This window comes from Petaurus breviceps, unplaced genomic scaffold (assembly GCF_028583685.1).
Source record: "Petaurus breviceps papuanus isolate PSGF00001 unplaced genomic scaffold, PetGlider_PUasm1.0 207, whole genome shotgun sequence".
NCBI classification, from domain to species: domain Eukaryota; kingdom Metazoa; phylum Chordata; class Mammalia; order Diprotodontia; family Petauridae; genus Petaurus; species Petaurus breviceps.
The window spans coordinates 10,516,587-10,523,382 of record NW_027185850.1 but is presented as its reverse complement, the minus strand read 5'-3'; the positions used below and the strand labels follow the sequence as shown (position 1 = coordinate 10,523,382).

The 6,796-nt window shown below is 43.4% G+C and overlaps 1 long non-coding RNA gene across 2 annotated transcripts; it reads left to right on the top strand.

Annotated features, from left to right (window-relative positions):
* The first annotated feature begins 2,367 nt into the window (after positions 1-2,367).
* Positions 2,368-5,539, top strand: LOC138164893 (uncharacterized). 2 transcript variants are annotated; one of them, XR_011169214.1, is made up of 3 exons: positions 2,387-2,874; positions 3,758-4,908; positions 5,112-5,539. It is a non-coding gene; the product is annotated as an uncharacterized lncRNA (long non-coding RNA). The 2 variants fall into 2 exon arrangements; XR_011169213.1 differs by lacking the exon at positions 5,112-5,539 and having other exon boundaries at positions 2,368-2,874; positions 3,758-4,624.
* Positions 5,540-6,796: the final 1,257 nt, after the last annotated feature.

The window sequence follows — 6,796 nt, the reverse complement described above, 5'->3', positions numbered from 1 at the left end:
AAAGACACTGGAGCAGTTTGCTATTTCCTTCTGCAGCTCGTTTTATAGATGAGAAAGCAGGCAAACAGGGTGAAGTGACTTGCCCAGGCTCACACAGCTAGTATCTGAGGAAAGTGAGTCTTCCTGATTTTCAGGCCTATCCTCTGCACCACCTAGCTGCCCCCAGTGGAATATTACTGCATAATAAACATAGAAATATGAAATAATGCAAAGTGGAGTAAGCAGAACCAAGAAAACACAACGTGAATGCAAAGAATGATAACAGTCAATCAAAACGATGTTGTGAAATTATATGGACCAAGCTTGGCCCCCAAGATAAGAAGAAACCCCCTCCCTCATTGTGTTTGCAAAGTGGGGGGAGGGCTATGGGTGAGTGATTCTGCATATAATGGCAGGCTGTTTCCATATGTTGGTTAGATTTATGGAAGTTCAATTCCATTTTCATAAGGGATGGCTGTGTGTATATGGATGTGTTTATGTGGGGGGGGTGTTGCAATAGGAATTGTAGATGATTTAAAAAACAAAAATTATCAATAAAATTTATCTTGAAAAAGTTTCTTTGTCTTTTTTTTTTTAACAAGTTAATCTTGTTTGGGTGGCTAGGTGGCCCAGTGAATAGAGCACCAGCCCCAAAGTCAGGAGGACCTGGGTTTGGATCCGGCCTCAGACACTTAATACACACACACACACACACACACACACACACACACACACACACACACACAAACTAGCCGTGTGACCCTGGGCAAGTCACTTAACCCCAATTGCCCTAAAAAAAAAAAGTTAACCTTGGTTGGCATTCTAAAGACCAAGAAATCAGGTTGAGATTAGTGTGATCAGGAGAGAAGTCTAATTCCAGAGATGACAGCCATCTGTGGCCCATGAAAGGAAGAACAGAGTTCTAGAATTAGGTGGGATGGTTCCTCTGCCTCTTGAGAACTTTTCCCACATTTCCTTCATCCACATGCTTCTCTTGCCTTGATCTCTCACTTTCTTCCACCCCTTAGCTATTCTGATAATAACTTGAGGGTAGTTCCTAATCCTTTCAAGTATTAATACCTCTTTTTAAGATAAAAAAATGGATTAGATGTACTCAAATCATAATAACAACTATACTATTTGTAGCTATTGATTGACAAAAAGATATCATGAGTTCATTGCCTGCTTTGAAAGGATTGACATTTTCTTAAAGACAGCACACACGTATGTTTAAAAAAGAGTGAGATGGATATTTGTGAGACTATTTATACGGTCTACAGATGGGACGTTTATTTATTATTCTGAGTCACTCTGCATATTTTTTGTTGGAGCTAAATAAAGATCAGCATGACAATGCTTGGTGACCATATGGGTTTAGGGACTCGCTCCCCACTTCCAATCACCCTACACTCCCAGCCATCCTCTCCAATGGATAGATGCACATTAACAGGAAGTTCAGTGTCCACCCAAAGGAATGACTTTCTAATGGTGAAATTTCAGGAAAATGTTGGAGTAAAGTTTGCAGGGGAAGTATTTGAGAGAGGGTATTTAAGTAATCAGCATGCAGGTAGGGAGAACAAAACAATTGGAGGGCATCTTGACTTAGAAGACACCTGGGTGCAATCGCATTGGGAGAGGGAGCAGCCTGGCCCTTGCCCCCTCACGGGGCAGTGGAGAAGATTCTATAAGGGACAATGGAATGCTGGAGACAGGGATTTCTTGGGGCAGGCAGGGAGCCAATGGCAGAAACAAGTAAAGCATGGGGATGGTGGGCACCATGGCAAGTGCTATTTCCAGAATCCTATCTGGATTTCTGGAAAAGAGCCCCCCTCTTTTCCCTTCCCCCACTGGAGAAAGCACGCCTCTTTTCAATGGCAGTGTCCCAAGGTTAGCTTGCCAGCACATAGTTCCAGCTGTATGTTCCTGCATTAGGCACATAAGTGTCACCCGATGTTAACCGTTCACATTACAATTCTGCCTCTTCTTATGATTTGTCCAGCCCTAAGAGCGTAAAGGTCACTGCTGCCCACTGGGAAATGCCAGGGTCCAGACAGCCTGCACAAAAATGGCCCATGCCTGTGGGAAACCTGAGTTCAGTTTTCCTCTCTCTCTGCATGGAAAAATTCTCCTGCCACCGCCAGCAACAGCAATGGCCCCCAGCCAGTACTGAATCAGGCCACTTGGTGCTCTTCCTCCCTCTGTGTTCTACAGGTTTCTCCTGGGTCCCGGGACCTTCCGTCCACCAAGGCTTTCACCTCAGCCAGCGCTGGGGCCAATTGCATCAGGAAGGCATCATTGTTTCCTGCTAACGGGTGAAAAGCTCTGCCCCCTAACTGGCCAAAGGTAGAGCAGCTTGGCTGGATCCTTTCTTAAGTCCTGAAACGAGAGCCCAGGCACTGAGTCCTCAGCCCAGGGAAAGGATTCACTCTCCAGGACTAGCACAGACTCCTGGCAACCGCCTTCTGCCCATCCTTTGGAAAAGAAACTCAGAAACAAATTCAAATGACTGCCCTTTTCTTCTTTCCCCACTCCATTATTCTCCAGCAGGCGAATGGACGAGGATGTTATGCCCTTTGTAATTCTACAAGGCATAGAAATGGCCGGTCTGCTGAGTCATTAGAGGCTAGAAGAGGAGCCAAATCATCGATGTTGCAGACACATTCCTCACCCACCCCCAACATCCACCCCCAGCCTGTGGAGGCCCCTCTGCCTTCTCCAGAGGCACACCTAATAAATCTGAGTGAGGGATCCAAACTGCTCCTAGGAGAACTGCCTGGGACAGAAGGACAGTGGCAGGGCTGGCAAGGAACCGAGGCCAAGCCAAGGGACCAGAACTGGGAGAGCAGTGTATACGACAGGAAACAGCTGAACATCTCAGGATGACACAGGAGCAAGGTGAAGGGCAGAGGACAGAGGGCTGAGGGCGGAGTGGGCCCCCACCTCCTGACACAGAGCCCGTGGGCTCCAGGTGCAGACAGAGACAGATCGTCCTTGGACAGGGCCTATGTGGCTTTGTGAGTTAGAAATGATTTATGTGGCTATGTGTGTTAGAAAAGAGAGGTTTGGGGGGTGCAGGGGATGAGTAGAAGGGGGAGAAAATAAATTTAATTTAAATTTTTTAACAAAGGCTAAAGAAAACGTTTTCTTTTTCTTGGGAACTATGATTAGGGCTTCAAGGAGAGAAGACTCTAGAACATCTAGATTAAATGGAAAAGGGAAATCTTGGGTAGTAATTGTGTCTCCTGGAATGCTTAGAGAGTTGAGAAGCAATCAGTTTTGTTCAATGGACATGGACTGAATAAGACTTATTTTCCCATTTTTTTGATGATAACCTGAGGGTCAACAAGTTCAAATGACTTTCTATGATTCTGCAGAAACTAAATTTTGTAAATGTGATTTTTCGTGCTTGATGGACTTGGGGTCAGGAAGACCCACATTGAAGTCTAACCTCAGATACTTACTGTGTAACCATGGCTGTTAATAAAGAGTGTGATGGAGGAGACTGGCTAGAATAGGGTTGCTCGAGTGCCGCTCCAGGGGTTAGCCTTGAGATGGACTGAAGTCACCTGCCTCAGTTTCCTCATCTGTAAAATGGGGATAACTTGTTTCCCAGGATTGTTGGGAGGATCCAATGAGATATTTGTAAAGTGCCTTGCAAACGTAAAGCACTAGATCAATGTCCTTCTTCTAAATTAGTATTATTTCATTGTTGTGGTTGCTTTGATATTGTCTCCAAGCCCCACTCTCTTTTCACTAGATTCCTTATTTCATTACTCAGCTGGACCTCACATCTCACCTGGTTATGTGCTTCCTCCATCAAAGATTGCAGCAGACCCATGCCTTCCTAGCCAATGTGCCGCCTGGTCCGGGGGCACTGCAAATCCCCCATACAGACGCCATCCAACATGCTGGGGACCTTCTTCTGGAACCGTTGCTACTGCATGGGGACTCTCCATCAATTCTCCTTCATTCTTGACTCATGGAATCCCTGAGCCACAGCTGCAAGGGAACTGAGAGGCCACCTAATCTAACCCCCTCCTATTACAGATGAGGAAATTGAGGGACAGACAGGGAAGGCAATATTAAAAAGACAGGTCTTTGATTCAAGGGAAAGCTTGGAGTCACTTAAAAAAAAAATAAAACTTTACTGCAATTTTCTAAAGGAAATCCAACCCAGTCTCCTCGCCTCATGTGATTAATGATCCAAATTATTGTCTAGACACAATACGCACACTGTGTGTGTGTGTGTTAGAGTTATAAGCTTCCCAATGAGATTCTCTCCCTTTTATACTGTATGGATTTTCTATGTACGTAGTTCTTGGCTTTTTTTTCCCCAATAGACTATGAGTTTCTGCAAAACAAGGACTATCTTTTAATCTTTCTTTGTATCCCTAGTACTTAGCATGGGGCCCAGCACATAGATGTTTAATAAATTCTAGATACTGCTGCTTCTATGTGTTAGTAAACATATATATGAATAGATATACATATGTATGTAAGGATATATTTCCATTTACTATAAAGGTTCAGTTTCCCATAGATTCTTATTTTGGGTTTTTTTTTTGTACATGGGCATTTTCCCTCCCCTCACTTTAAATTTTTTTGTTAAATTCAAGATAAAAATAAAATTTAAACCAAGGCAAAATGATCGTGGGATATCTTTTTAACTTTTCATATTTGTGGTCACCTTCCCAGCTTCATCCTTAAATGCCCTCAGTGTGATCTGGCAAGTCAGGCTAAGCTTTCTATAAATGATTTCCCTCCTGTCTACTGGTTCTCACTATTTCATGAAGTAATACTTCCACCACGGTCCTCTATAAAATTGTACAAATGAGTTCTTTCTGGAACCAGTGATGCCTTTGGGGAATGTAACTCCTCCCCCACAGATGTCTGAGACATGCAGGAAGACTGAAGTCTAGCGTCATGGGGGTAAGTCGACCAGAGCTGCAGGTCCTTCCAGAAACATGAGACATCACAGTGGAGCCTGGGCAGCTACAGGAGGAAGAAGCCCTGCCCTGGGAGACCATGTTGTCTGACATGCACACGTTGGTCAGGACTGCCCCTTACTTACTAGGACGTGGCAGCAGGGAGAAGAGTAATGTCTGATAGCTATGGCTTGTTCTCACACACAGAGGATGGTGAAAATGAGGAGACTGGAGCTGAGGTTTTGACCAGAACTGATTAAATGGAGAACAATTGAGACTGGACACAGGAACAGAAAGCAGATTGGGTAGAAACACCAGGTGACTGGCTGATGAGCTCTCCAGGATCCAGTCCACAGCCTTCTTTTCTAACCCCTTCTTCCCTGGTTTCATGCACCTGCTTCCCATTTTCTTTCTGATCAATGATGATGATGACAGTGTATGTGAGTGTATGTGTGTGTGTGTGTAAAAATCCTTCACAGCTACAACTATCATGAACTGTATTGAGAAACTGAATTTGTTTGAATGATTTTGTTTCTGTTGTTTGAAGCTGCTATCCAACTTTATTGTAATTTGCAGTTGATTTTTGTCTTAAAAAATCAGTTTAATTAGGGATGAAATGAATAAATAAAAAAGCCTAAATCCACACCTTTCCAGTGTCCAAAAGTGTAGTTTTCATTCTGTATCATGAGTCCATCATCCCTTGGTTGGAAAGTGAGTAGCATGCTTTACAAAAACAGAAGCATTCTAATAGAGACAAGATACAGAAGGAATGGTGGGCAGGGAGGGATACTTTGATTTACAAAGTAAGGTGAACAGTGAAGGGGACTCTAGGGAAGTAGTTAAGCCCACCCACCATCTCTGGAAGCAATGGTTCCAGAACTGGAAAGTGGGATAATGACTGCCTGCCTGCCTGACTATATGAATAGATGACTTTTAAAAGCATTTATTAATCACTTATGTAAGGGGAGTGGTGATTTGTGGGTGCTGTTTTGGTCCATGTAGGTTATGTATGTACACATTAGCCTGCCAAGATAAGACTCATAGAGAGGCAAGAATGGACGTAACCAGTGGCTCCTCCCCCAGCCCTTCTCTAAGGGATTCTTTGATTCCTGCCAGGAAGGGAAGCAGGAGGTTGGGGTCAGAGGTTGGTCTAGAATTTATATGTGTGTGTGTATGTATATATATATATGCATAAATATATTTACATGTATACATGTATTATATATATGCCCCCACACACTCCCTTAAATGTGATTATATTTAGTAGTGTCCAGGTTCAAGTCATACCTTCTGATCGCTATTTTTAATTTGGGAAGTAGCATTTCAAACTATATCTAAGGCTTAACTTCCTTCTCACCAAATACCAATTCCACAAGGAATACACATAGCAAATAGCAAAGAAACTAATCTATCCAAAATGATAGCAAAGCAGAAATCATAGAAAATATACATAGGAGAATATATACCAGACAATACAGAGAGTAAATGAGCTCTCCCTCTGCTCCACCGTAGGAGAGAGTCCCAGATTTCAGCCAAGTGGAAATTCCCTGAAGTCTCTAGTGTAGCAAGCTGGGGATAGAGAATGATAGAGACTCCTTGCTCCTCTCATGTCAGTTTTTTTACCAAAGTCTTTTTCTCCCTTTAGTGACCTGAAGAGAGGTTGGAAATGTTCGTCTTTTCCCTACAAGCTGGAGGCCAAAAGAGACAAATCTCTCTTCCTCTCACCAATTCTGCCTGCTTCATGAAGATATGGGTCACTAAGACCTAAGAGGAAAGAATCCCATGCAATAGGCCCTTTGAGCCAAGAGGTATACTTATGACAACATACCTGGAATAGTGCTAAGTTCTGAGAGTACAAAACAAGTAAACAAGTTAGATCTGCCCTCAAGCAA